This window comes from Eleutherodactylus coqui, chromosome 4 (assembly GCF_035609145.1).
Source record: "Eleutherodactylus coqui strain aEleCoq1 chromosome 4, aEleCoq1.hap1, whole genome shotgun sequence".
NCBI classification, from domain to species: domain Eukaryota; kingdom Metazoa; phylum Chordata; class Amphibia; order Anura; family Eleutherodactylidae; genus Eleutherodactylus; species Eleutherodactylus coqui.
This window is the reverse complement of record NC_089840.1, coordinates 206460208-206475000: the sequence shown is the minus strand read 5'-3', so window position 1 is coordinate 206475000 and position 14793 is coordinate 206460208. Positions and strand designations below refer to the sequence as shown.

General features: G+C 43.8%; 1 protein-coding gene across 6 annotated transcripts in view; it reads right to left on the bottom strand.

The window, feature by feature from the left end:
* Nucleotides 1–14793, bottom strand: part of LOC136625967 (uncharacterized) — a 252447-nt gene that overhangs the window by 70245 nt on the left and 167409 nt on the right. The window lies entirely within an intron of this gene.

Genomic DNA, 14793 nt, shown 5'->3' with positions numbered 1-14793 from the left:
GCACGGACAGCCTCCATTGAAGTCAATGGAACCCCTCTGACCTGCAACCCGTCCGCAATTGACATTATGGACAGGTTGCAGATTACGCATCTTTGCCTAGCAATGGCACGGGAAAGAATCCGTACTGCGCATCTCCGACGGCGAGCCACTAGGTTCAGTACAGATAAAGAAGAAAGAAGACAGGTACGTGCGGTCGCGGCTGGGCACAGGGCCGGACTCTGCTGCGGGCTCCCGCAATACTGATTTATGCTACAGAATTACGATGGGTATTGCTGTACGATGGCTCTAAATTGGAGCATATTGGATTGAAGTGAAATAGTCGGGTCTTCGGATGCTTGGCAGATGAACATATTGCGCAGTGCTGATAATAAGATCCTCTAGCAGACATTCCTACATTGTTTACTCTCCTACATATTCTCTGTCTTGCACATTCTCTAAATAGGGGAAGAGATGACATTTGTAGGCCCCTATCACACAGCGAAACTGAAGACTGATGGTTTCAGCTAGAATCCCCAGTGCCGAGGTTAAAATGAATGTCTCCCCAGAGCGCAGCGTTGACTGCACAGTTACCATAGAAACGGCAGACACTAGAGATTAGGAAAACAATATTTTTAAATACTAAAAATATAATATATACATTGGGAAAAAAATAGAAAAAAAAAAAAGCTTACGGGAAGGTACAGACATTAGGCATGGTACACAGTGGGGACCAGAAAAGCAGCATGATAATGGTAAGACGTATAGGGGCTCTCCATCTTCAGTATCATAGTATGTGAGACCGAAAAAAGACGTGCCCATCCACTTCAGCCTATTAACCCCCAATGGTGACAGGGGAAGGCAAAAAAAACCCCAATGAAGTAGAAGCCAATTAAGGGGAAAAAAATCCTTCCGACTCCAATCTGCAATCGGAATAATCCCCGGATCACTGACCCTTCTGAAGTAATCAGTGATATAACATGTAATATTGTTACACTCAAGAAAGGCGTCCAGGCCACTCTTGTACTCTTATCGATTTCGCCATCACCACGGCCTGAGGCAGAGAGTTCCATAGTCTCGCTGCTCTTACAGTAAAGAACCTCCTATGTCAATGTAGAAACCCTCTTTCCTCTAGACATAGAGAGCGCCCCCTTGTTACAGTCCTGGTATAAATAGATGATGGGAGAGATCTCTGTATTGTTCCCTGATATATGTATACATAGTTATTAGGTTGCCCCTCAGCCGTCTTTTTTCTAAACTAAATAAACCCAATTTCGATAACCTCTCTGGGTATTGTAGTCCGCCCATTCCATTCATTATTTTAGTTGCCCATCTTTGTACCCACTCAAGCTCTGATATGTCCTTCTTGAGTATCGGTGCCCAAAACTGTCCACAATATTCCAAGTTTTGTCTGACCAGTGACTTGTAAAGAGGAAGAACAGTTTTTGCATCATATGTCCTTAGACCTCTTTTGATGCACCCCATGATTCTATTTGCCTTGGCAGCAGCTGGTTGCTGTGGTTAAGCTTACAGTTAACTAAAATCCCTAAGTCCTTTTCCAGGTCAGTGTTTCGGCTGGTCATTGTAATATCCAGTAGAACCATTTATATACACTCTTTGTAAAAAAAAAAATCAAACACCTATTTTCCATAAATTAACCTTTTGCTCCAATATTGTAAATATTTAGCCACTCACACGTATTGGCATTGCGCATGCAATTTTCCCACTCGCGATGCCAACAGCCCACTGATTTCTATTGGGCCACTCACACCACCGTTTTTTTTCGCCCACGTATTACTCACGTTAAAAAAAAAAAAAAAAAAAAAAAAAAAAAAAAAAAAAAATCGCAGCATGCACTATCTTGACACGTATTATACGTGCATACACGCCGTGATAGTGCATAGGGACTGGCGGCACAAGTACGCATATCATTGCGTTATGCTGCGTTCCGGCTTACAAGGTCCTATGAGCCCAACCTTACTTATATCAACATTACAATCACACATATAACGTTTCATTCGATTCCGACCACTCCGTATTCTCTTCTTTTTACAAAGCGTGTATATAAAGGATAGTGCAAATCATAAAAAGCCGAAGTAAGCCACACATTAGGTAACTCAAGTAGCCTTTATTCCCCTTGCGCTTTGCCTACCTACTGCATTGACTAGACTAGGTCTACAGGTGTGAGCGCACTATAGGGGAGCATCTCAGACTACCGCTTCCCTTTAATTGCTACAATAGTCCCAAGCGATGGACACACAAGGGCTGGAATCATTACAAGACACAACTCTGATAACTGTAGTCTAGCAATTACATGACCAGCGCAGAGTTTTATGCCCTGCAAGTAAAGGTTCCTTAATTAAGAGGTTTTCGGAGACTAAAATATAGATGACTTATCCTTAGGATAGGTCATGAATATTAATTTGTTGGGAGGAGCCAACTCCTGGGATGTCTGCTGATCAGCTACGCTGCTCGGGTTAGCGCTGCAGCCTCCTATCTGGTCTGCGATGCCATGCTCACCAGTCGCATGGTCTAAGGGCAGCTCAGTTTATGGGATTGAACTGCAATACTGCAGGAGTGCGGAAACAAAATGTATGGTGCGTGGCTGGTATACAATGAAGAATCCCCAGCACTCACCCGAAAGCGGACGCCTGTTCAAACAGTTGACGGGTGGAGGTGCAGGGACTCTAATGACCTATATGGAGAACAGGTCATCAATATTTTATTCCCAGAAAACCCCTTTAATTGACATCAAAAATGGGTCCTGGAAGCCGTGAGGAACAGATACAGAAAGTGAATTACAAGGTTTTATCAAACAACGAATAACCTTTATTTGCTGAAACGGCAATTTGCCTTTGCGTTAGGCACAGCTGGTCTAATAACCGCCCGCATACAGCTAAAACACCACCTTTACCGTGAAATCATCACATTCAACCGATACTGGCATAGGGAAAAGTGCTGGTTTTTATTGTTGGAAATCACAGAACTTGGATGGAGTAATTGTACCTATTTTCTGTGCCGCTTTCTTGTATGGTACTACAAAATAATTGGGTAGATACGGTCACTAATTGGTTGATACTTCTCTCGGTGGCTCAGAGTGCTCGGACCCCGGGACTCAATGGAGTAGGAGACTTACACGTGAAAATGACTGCTGCGAACAACGCTAGTAGAAACACAGCCGTCAGGAACACACACCGAGATCACCGATCAATAGACCAGAGAGAAAATCACGTTGCTTTGACATTTATTAGTGGAACACAGAGCGCTCGCTCCAATTTTTGAAAGGCTACAACAAAAAAATCTATTTTCCATAGTAGTTAAGACTCTTTGATGATAGCAATATTTGTTTCCTTCCCAATGTCCTATGTGGTTTATTGGAAAATACAGCTAGAATGCCAGTTCCGTCATGTATGACCTGTATCTGTGAGCCGCATGCAATGGGAACATTAAAATGTTGACCACATACCCTTTGACAATAGCTTAGGGGCGACCTGACCGTTGAAACATCGCCAGCTCACAAAGACGATTTAACATAACTATAAGACAATGGGGGAGGGCAACATTTATGGAATATTCCATGGTTTGCAAAAATAGGTAGAGAGTCACTCATGGACATAAAATATGTAAGAACATAACAGTACTACAGTTGATAAACATGATATCGCATACAAAATGTATAAGTTATATAAGCCAAGAATGAAGAACAAATAGCGCAGTAGGCAACTACTGCATGGTGTCATCTTCCATAATTTGTCTTTAATGCCAATATAGTGGCATCATCCCTAGCTGTAGTAAAAAAAATATATATACTCACCTGTCTGCCAGGGCTCAGGCGCGTCTAGCCGCCACTTTTTCTCCCTGCACTGCTCTGAAGCTCTCCAGCAAGCGGGGATTAAAAAGGCAAGGAGAACAAGCAGCAGCTAGGCACGCCTGAGCTCCTTTCGGCTGCGGACAGGTGAGTATAGGGATGATTTTCAGGGAAGTGCTTATATTTAAAGCCCTTCCCCGAAAATCATTACAGGGGTTGCCAGAAAGACATTGCTTTCAATAAGGCTACCAACAGCAGTGGTGGCTCCATTGAGAGCAGGGCTCTTAACCCAAGACTTTGCTCTTAAATCAGAGCAAAAATTCGGGAGGAAGCCTGCTACCAAGTCAAAAAGATTAAGAACAGTGAGCCTGGATGTTAGGCTAAATGTTTTCACCCAACCGCACCCATGTACACCCACTGGGTTCAGTGTCCCTGACAGACAGCAACATCCAGGCTCCATGTGGATACATGGTCCGACTGGGACATTGAATTTAGCGGCCTTATATGTGTGTATGGCTGCATGAGAGCATTTAGCCAACTATTAAGGCTTTATGTGAGCATATGGTTGAACTTCTACCATCCTGGTGAACCAGTTACAGTTATACAGTAGCTGAAGAAACGCGTCGATGCTAGATTGTAAAAGTGATTAAAAAAAATCTATCAACAACAATAATTAACAGATTAAGCAGACATTGAAGCTTAATAAATGAAGCAGACACCTAACTTCATTGCTATCAGACAGACCATTATTCCCTCTAGAGTTGCATATACTTAAACATGAGAGATAACTGGTAGACCTTAGACCACTATTGGAGGCTCAGCAGAAATAGCAGAGACCACCAGAATATTGGTAGGTTAATATTAATTCACTAGATCTATATCAAGTGACGTTGAAGAAGGTGGAGTAATTGTACTCATGAGGATTTAACAACCTATACAGGTGGACCGCAAGGATTGATACTACGTATCCCTCGATCTAATAATCGGAGCTGTTTTATGCAGTAGTCCTCCATAGTGGTGGGCATCATTGTCTTTCCACATATAGGATGTATAGATCAATCATTTCAAATTGAAGAATCGTCATGGAATAGGTCCAATATTGGATGTATAGAACTATTGGCACAGTACAACACATGCCCCATGTACATCCATAGACCACTTCGAACCAGCATCTACAAATTGTGATTTGTATGCCACTAGTCCAATATCAGACACATAGTGGCCTCTACATCACGTCACCTAGCATATACAATATTAGTGGCATATTTAACGAAACCTGGTCCCTGTGTATTATACCAGGTCTTGTATTTTTATAGGTTTTGTCTATGTTTATAGTAGTCGATCCCATATTTTAAGTTAATGTTTTAGTTAGTAGGGTCTTCGCAGTGATTTCTAATTCTATATAGGAACCGATCTGTCCCAGTGAATATTTTATTTACTCCAAATTCATTCTGCAGCAGGACAACGGCCCAACACATCCAGCCAATGTCATTAAGAAGTATCTTCAGTGTAAAGTACAACAGGGAGTCCTGGAAGTGATGATATGGTCCCCACAGAGCCCGGATCTCACACCAGCCAGTCTGCTTGGGATTACATAAAGAGACAAAGACTTGAGCAAGCCAACATCCACAGGAGATCTGTAGTTAGTTCTCCAAGATGTTTGCAATAACCTCCCTGCAGCGTTCCTTCAAAAACTGTGTGCAAGTGTCCCTAGAAGAACGAATAGGGTTTTGAAGGGAAAGGGCGGTCACACCAAATAGAAATTTGATTCAAACTTCTCTTTTGTACATTCAGTTTGTATGTTGTTAATTGACCAAAAATCTATTAACACTTCTATTTTTGAAAACATTCTTATTTTGCAGCATTTTCCCCCACCTACATAATACCTTTACACAGTACTGTATGCCTAGGGGGAATAGCTACAAAATTAATTAAAAAAAAAACAAAACACCAGAGTGGCCCTTTAAAAGGGGTTGTTTGTGGAGGCCCAGAAGTTGAGACCTGCACAGATCAGATAGTTAGCCCCTATCATGCAGATAGGGGAAAACATTTAATCTTGGCACAACCCCTTTAGGGCTTATGCCCACGGCCATGACGGGTTCCACAAGCGGAATACCGCAGCGGAATCGGTCTTGGTGCCCCCCCAAAGACCTCATACTCACCTCTGGATCCGCTGTGTAGCTTCCGCATGACACTGCCGGCGCGCATGCGCAGTACAGCACATGACGTGGCCGCGCGTATTCCCACAGCAAATAGGACATGGCGCGGGTTATTTCACGCTGCGGAATACCGCGGTGGAACTCCACAGCATGTAAATTGAGCTATTAGCCCTTAGGCCTCATGTCCACGGGCAAAATAGGATTTAAAATCCGCAGCGGATCACCCGCATGCGGATCCGCATCCCATAGGGATGCATTGACCACCCGCGGGTAGATAAATACCCGCAGATGGTCAATAAAAGGGAATTTTTTAAAAATGGAGCATGAAAAAAAAAACGTGACATGCTCCATTTTCGTGCGGGTCTCCCGCGGGGACGGCTCCCGCAGGCTTCTATTGAATCTGCGGGAGACCTAAAATAAAAATAACTTACCGGCAGCGGATCGGGCAGTTCTTCTCTTCTTCACGGCCGGATCTTCTTTCTTCGGCCAGGTGGATGTGCATGGCGCATGCGCGCGGCACGCAGCGTGCCGAGCACATCCGCCGGCCGAAGAAAGAAGATCCGGCCATGAAGAAGAGAAGATCTGCCTGTTCCGCTGCGGGTAAGTTAATTCTTATTTTAAGCGCTCATGTCCGCGGGGCAGGAGAGACCCGCTACGGATTCTCCATGGAGAATCCGTAGCAGGCCTGATTTTCCCCATGGACATGAGGCCTTAAAGAGAGGTTCATACTGATACAAAGGAATCCTATAGCAGAAAACAAAAAACAAAGGAATTAGCTAAAAGAAACCTATTCCAACACCCGTTAACTTCTGCGCTCCACGTTCTTGCTAAATGTTGCTGTTACAGCCCATCTCAATTCCAAACATTTGACAAGAGTCTTTGGCTGTAAAGCGATCCTGATTTATCCACAACGCTGATTCTTTCAATTCAGAATCAATCTACCAATAACGAATACAAATTATTTCACTTTTCTGTGTGAACGATCTCCTTTCATCCGGAGAGATGTAATACTTACAGTTATTAGAAGTGCTGTGGAGAACACATTCAATTATGTATAATTATGAGTGTGAACATTTGAGTGCATCCTGCTATGACGGGGTTAAATCTAATGACAGTAGAAACACTTCTCAAGCGGGGAGCAGTCAACCAGTGGCAGACATCACATGGCAGCAAGGTGGCCACCGTGGGGAGGAAGCGCTGGGTTACTGGAATCCCTGCAATTACATTGATGGGCACAGATGGCCTGGAGAGCGGCACGGTGACCACACGTAGAAATGTTACGCCACAGGAGAGAAGAGCGCCGGGTCAGTGAAAGGACACATCAGGATGGGATCAAAAGGATGACAGGAAGACGTAGTAGAAGCTCTACTCTAAAAAATGACATTTTATGGGTTCATCATTGTACAGGGAATGAAAAGAAAATCGTAACATGCCGTCTGTTGGAATTGCGTGCTGCAAGGATCGGACCTACGCCGGTGTGCGCAAGTGGATGTATCCGTTCTATAGCTGTAAGGCTCCGTTCACTTCAGTGTTGGGGCTCCATCGCATTAAAAGCCCATATGAAATAGTGCAGCATGCTGTATTACTTATCCAGGGTTATGCTGGGCAACATGACAGAAGCTGAACGGACCTCATTATGGTCAAAGGGGTCTAATGGGCGCCATTTGTTTCCATCATGAGACGGATCAGTTCCAATACCAGAGTAGCTGATAGGACCAGTGTTGGAAGCACTAGTCTTATTAATTCCCCCAATAGGATCCCTGCTTGCACCTGATGAACCTAACGGATGAAGAGGCGCACACCTCATACATTAGGTGCATCACAAGCGGTCCATGCGCCTGCAGAGAAATCTACACTAGTTACGAGCCAGTATACACTTTTTGTATAGTTTAGACCAGTTACTAGCCTAAATTATACATAAATATCTCAGATTTGAGCAATCACGCTTCCTGTCGGCAAGCTAGGCTACTTTTTTTTTCTATAAAGTGCTGTGAGCAGCCGTGGATTGCAAAAAGTCGCAACTTTTTATGCAAAGTTGGCACCAAAATTTGCAACTTTTGTCTGCCTTTTTTAACTTGATATACACTATTCTAATAAAGTAATTGAACAACGGAGCAAGAATCAAAAGTAGTATTTATCTCCATATGTTAATACTTAGTGGGGCTCCCTTGGCCTTAACGACAACAGATACTTGCCAAGGCATACTTTTTGCTAACCACTGATACTCATTAACTGGTATTTCCCTCCATTCATCCCGAAACTATCTGGCAAGTTCTCTGAAGAAGATGGACGCTGTTCTTTCATCCTGACCCGACGTTCCAGTTCATCCCAAAGATGTTCAGTAGGCTTCAGGTCAGTCCAATCATGGAACATCCATATCCTCAAACTAACGTTTACTTGGCAATTTCCCTCGCTGTCAGTGAAATGAATGGAGCGGTGATGCACATGGGTGTCCTCCATTTCATTGATAGACTGTTTAGTATAGCTAGCTCTATATTCTTTTTATCTGTAGCACACATACAATAGAGCAGTGGCGTTAAGGGCTTATTCACAGGAGAGTATATCGGCTGCCATTTTCACAGCCGGCCAATATACGCTACCATCGGAGCTCTCTTCCCTCCCCCTCAGTAGTCTAAGGCTGCCTTAACACTGGCGAGAAAAATCGCACAATGCGAGAGTGCTAGGACACACAGATTTAGGAAACCCATGATTTTCAATGACTTCTTTCCCATCTGCAATGTTTCCTGTCATGTGATGCTGCAAGATTTGGAAATTGCTGCCTGCCCTTTCTTTCTGCGCTTTGCTATTTTGTCTCGCCCATGCTTCCCTATAGAGCTTTTGATTTATCGCATTGCAAGGCACGAACTTGCAATGTCTGTGCGATACGGTTTTAGCATTAGCATCAACTGTTTTTGTCTATTGCGCGAAAAAAAAATTGCAGGAAAAAGCATAGCTGACGCTCAAACATTGTGCGAGTAAAAATGTGATATTGCTGCGATTTTCTCGCAGCTATATCATGCACGCCAGTGTGAAGGAGCCCTAAGTGTGCCTTCACATCTGCACCCACGGTTCCACTTTTTCCTTTCCATTCGGGGAGTGGGGAAAGGGGAAACCATGTGGCCAAACAGCTCCATCCCTGGATGGAGCCAAACAGCGCAGAATGGACCCCGTTGACTATAATGGCGTCTGTTCAGTTTCCACTCAGCTGTACGGGGTTTAGATGGACGCTTTTTCTTCTGGCATTTTGAGCTGATCAGTGGCGAACGCAAACGTGAAACCGGCCTTAGATCCCAATAGTGCACAGATAACAGATTGCGATTAGCGGGAATGTGCTACGCAATTCAGAAGAGAACGTTGCTAAAATGAAGGGATCTTTCTAGCACCAAACTCCTTTGACTCATAGTTTGGAGTATTTGACATCTCTGAGCTTTTCCTTTGACACACCCCACCCCAACACACACACCATCAATGCAATCATCATGCTCCGTATAATTCCATACTGCCAAAACCCACTACACCAAGACCACCACTATGTAAGGGCAAAATAATACCGCCTGACCATGATCAAATATTGCCACCACACAGTGATGACATAATACCAACATACTGTTACTGAATAAAGAACATTACAATGATCAGCATTACGAAAAATACTATAAGGAGGCCCAAATCACACAGCACTCTATGATCATGTTACCACAACATAGTAGCTGGATAATACCACCATACTGTTAGGGAATAAGACCCACTACGAAAATTGATATTACCAATAACAACAATAATATATGAGACACAAATGATACCCACAGACTGACCACATAATGCCCCCATATTGTTTGTGAAAAACCGTGAATAATGGCCAAAGTTACCCCCATACATTAACCATACAGCAGTAGATATCAGTTCACAGTCCAAGTACACAGAATGTATAAATGATTACCGTAGAGTTATCTCCAGTAATAGCTGGTGATGTCCCTTCTTACTGGGGTCGTTCACTTTACCTTTTTTTCTCCACATGGCCCAAAACAGGGGCGTAACTATAGGGGATGCAGTTGCACCCAGGCCCAGAAGCCTTAGGGGGCACATAAGGCCTTTCTTCTCCATATAGGGAGCTCAGTACTATGAATAAAGCATTATAGTTGGGGGCCCAGTTACAGATTTTGAATTGGGCACCAGGAGCTTAAAGTTACGTATCTGGCCCAGACTGCCATCATGACTTCTCCCAATCACAAATAGTCTCTGTAGAGTTTGACACACAGATATATCTTTGACTCCTCAGTTTTCCAGCCACCTGGCTTTGTTTTCCACACCCACGCAATCTTCCCACTTTTCCTGCCCCCTACACAGCAATGGTGCCTCCTTTTATGCCCCTACTCAGTAGTAATGCCTCACCTGACCCCACTTGGTAATAATAATGCCCCTCTTGTCCCCCTTTTAGTAATAATCCCCTTATGGCCCCCTCTTTGTCCCCCTTCTGGTAATGCGCATAATAGGTTTAGATGTAAAAAAAACAACAACAAAAAACAAACAAACAACTTAAGACCCTTTTACACGCGCGGATATACTTTTCAGCGAATGCACAAACGCTGATGTCACCAGTAAGGTTGTCAGCACTCGTGCAGCGCATTCAACCTGAAAGTCCTGCCGGCGGCTCGCTGGCTTCATGTCCGCTTCTCGCTCCCCGCTTAGCGCTTCATATGGGAAGCGCTGAGCTGTCACACAGGACGAGAAGCCAGCGATCCAGCGAGTGCTAACAAGGTTTTTTAAAGCTGTCTGAAAGAAAAGTCAGCTTGAACGACAAGTGTGCGATTTTTTTTGCTTCACACTGAACGATTATTGCTCACTTTTACTGGTTTGACCAAATTTTGAGCGATAATCATTGTGTGTAATTGGCCCTTTATACTCACCTCTGTTTTTCCTCTCGGCTTCTGCAGTCCATTCCACATTGACTTCCGCATTGTGCCATTGCGTGATCGCCAAGTCCATTCCTCAGCCCCACCAACATTGAGGCCAAGTAATGGACACAGAAATCACACGATTGTTGATCCACCGCAGCATTTAGACTCAACAATCATCACTCAGGTTCCTGTGATCCAGTGAGAATCTAAACGGTGATCGGCCCATGTATAGAGCCTCTTAGTCTTGCTGGCATTCTGTTTACACCCAGTATGACTGTACCACAATGATTCAACAGCATCTCAGATTTTCCAATAGGGCTGAAAATAGAAGGACCGACAGGCCTAATGCTTATCTTCATGCCAGGTATGCCAGCCAAGAATTTAGGAAATTCTAGAACAGAAGTGAGAGTTGGCACTATGGATCTAAACCATGGCACTGCTTACCTAAGAGTCCATGCTCATGCTGCCATCTGCACATTAACCTCAGCCACGCTCCTACATTTCTATATTAGTAGTACTATCCAGTATAGCATGCTCCGTCTACTCCGCATGTGATTCTAAACAAAGGCCTTAGAGAGATTGTCAGCTCCTTGGCGCACATTATAAAGGCTTTGAGTTTCCTTAGGAACATGATTTGCATAATTAGCTCCCTAGCAAGTCTCTGCATTAGGATTTAGCATTGCAGCACACCTATCACTTTGTGTTGGGTTACAGGAACCATTGTATTGTGTGGATTGTTTTCCTACAGTCTGAATGGCTAAACAAACAATTGCTTCCTTTCTCAATGACATGCTAGGATGCAGACCTTGAAGAAGGATAGCAGTTACAAAAGATGTCTACAGACTGCTATCCCCACCTTAGGTTTCATTCACACAAGATGACTCTCGGACACTCAAGTGCCCAGCAGCCATTCAAGCGATTCTTGCCGCTGTGCTTTCGGACAAGAGCGATGGCGGAGTGCGACGGAGATCTCTTCCGGCTGCCCATCTCTATACAGGGTAAAAAGGCTCCTAACACGGGCCGACAGTCACTTGGTTTTTAGCGGAGCTACCAACCAAGCGAGTCGGATAAGAGAGTGATTATTGCTCACTTGCCTTTTGTTGGGTCAAGTGTTTGCACGCAGGGTCATTCAGAATCACTCTTTGAGCACTTACTCGGGCAACTATTGGCCCATATAAAAGTGCCCCAAAACATCGAACTAACCTGCTGTCTGAAGGTGATATAGCATCTTAAAGGTTCCTTACTAGAGATGAGCGAGCATGCTCGGTAAAGGCAGTTACTCGAGCGAGCATCGCTCTTCTTGAGTAACTGCATACTCGTCCGAGCAAATGCGGGGGGGAAAGCGTCGGGGGTGAGCAGATGGGAGCGCGGGAAGAGAGAGATCTCTCTCTCACTCTCCCCTCTGCTGCCCCCCGCATTTGCACGGACGAGTATGCAGTTACTCGAGAAGAGCGATGCTCGCTCAAGTAACTGCCTTCACCGAGCGTGCTCGCTCATCTCTATTCCTTACCATTACTAAAACACGGGGTCCAAACTTTCTTGACACCACAAGGTCTGGAGAGCTACCGTTTCTCCTTGTGGAGAGCACCAAAACAACATTGAGAGTTTTATAGGCCGTGCAATGTTACCTGGGAAAAAAATGCAAATGGTGAAAAAATGCCTTTCTAGTTCTACCTATAGGCAAATAGCTATCCTACAAGTCAATGTCCTTTTAACAAACCTTGCACCCATCTACCACAGTTCCAGGGGCTTTTGTACCCTCATCAGTGCAGAGCAGGAACCTCGTTGGCCAGGCGAGAGGCCTTTGATGTTGGTCTGGAGGGTACCGCAGAAAGAGTTATGGAGGTGGGAGTGTGGCACAATACAACATGATATTGCATGCCCAAAACACTACGGATAGTTGGATAGTTCCAGAAATTTGAAATTTCAGCTCCAAACCTCCAAACATAGGAATACAATGTCCTAATGTCACCTGAGAGGACATACAGACAAGACACTCTATAGAGCTCCCCACCACCCTCTTTACCTGGAGTGAGATGACAAGTCGGAGAGAGAAGATCATCTGGATAAAGTGGTGTGCCTTGTAAAGTGTAAAAGGGCAAGAGAAGGGATGATCTAAAAACACTGGATATGACTGGCAGAGAGAACAGCTACCTTATGCAAACTACTCCTGTGAAACTTTATATTGCATGTATACAATCTAAGCAGTAGCACAACCCACCATGTAAAAAATATTCCCATGGTACTGCCTGCCATGCCATTAAGTCGGATTAGTGGAAAGGTGTATATATACCATGTATATACAATTGCTGCAAATCCAGACTAGAATCACTTCCAATAGCGACATTATATTAGGTTATCAGTATTTGTTTATGCAATGAACTAATAAATCCTGTAAAGCATCTTCAGAATGGGGCTGAGCTGCAATACCAGGCTCTGGGGAGAGAGTAGACGCTTTTATTCTAATCCTGAGCAACTCAGTCGATGACTATGTTATTTATAGAGCAATGTTTAACCGTAACATATGGAAGTTTTGTTTGCTATTGTATTTCCCCAATAATTAGTATTGCCAGTGCCAGGAGAAGGTTAAATTCTGTGAAACACGAGAAAAACCATGTTAAATATAGGCTACTTTTGAAAGTTCCAGAAGATTAATATCGAATGGCTTGTTGGGGACTATAGAGAACTTTAATGCTCAGCCGAGTGTTCCAAAACATCTGTCCCAATTATAAACTCATTAATGGCTGCTGTATACACAGTAAATGTACATTCACATTATGGCTTGACTGTATTTCTGGTTGCACAGAAACCACCTTCTAAATTGGATTAACTCAAGTGTAAAACACTAAGTCTTTCCCTTCTGCGTCCAATAAACAATAGTGATATGTCTGACAGCATGAGGAGATACTGACACCTTCATGATACCAGAGGCTCTTTTGTTCCTTTGTCCATTGTCAGTAGTTACAATGCTCAGTTGCTATCAATGCGAAGGTGTCTATTATATGTTTAAGCCTATTGAGACTCTCCCAGGGGGGGTCTACTATTAACAAAATAGGGTTATGCGTACATAAGTACACAATGAAGGATAAGCAGCAATGTAATCCCCACGTGATCGAACATGGCTGCCCCCTGCAACGCCAATCCCCCAGAGGATCTAAGTAAAGCAAACTGCCACAATGGTATATTTTACTATAGCAATGGTAGATCTTACGTTGTTTACAAATATGTATTAACATTTAGATGTTTAAAAAGCATAACAATGTGACAATTGTTGCCAATATTAACATAGCAAACAATTTTCACAATGTACAAACAGTGTAGCCACAACTGGTTAAGTAACAAATTCAGCTCTGCTACATCACTGGGTGCATGTTTGACACAAAATAGTTGCTGTTCTCCCGGATACAACGCTGCGATTATGAAATGTTTCCCGCAGAACAGGTGATATGATGGTATTGGGATAAACACACACTTGTCAGTCACAGCCCTCCAATTCCAGGATAGTATTTGCCTTTGGATTCCAGTAGGCAGTAGAGATAAGTAACATTCTGCAAACAGCCTCAGACCCTGGCATGAAGGAAGGGGAGGGGAAGGGGGGGTTGTGTGTTGTGCCAGTTCTGTGGGGCATTGCATTGGCATACAGTATATACTAATCCCCAGCGGACCATGTGATGATCAACCTTCTCTCTGGAGCTTTCACACAAAGCTAACAGTTTTCTCCATGCTGCAGTGATGTCATTATTTTCCTCTAGGTAACTGGCATATGAAGCACAAATAAGCCCGTGCATGCCCGCTGGGTATACATGCTGTACCTTTGCATCATTATGCTCCTGCACACCTATTCTATAGGCTTCCATACTGCACCACTTTGTATTAACAGCGTCTTATTAGGACACAAAAGGATGGCAGGGATATATTTTTTTCTTAACGGCGAAGATATGACAGGGGCAAA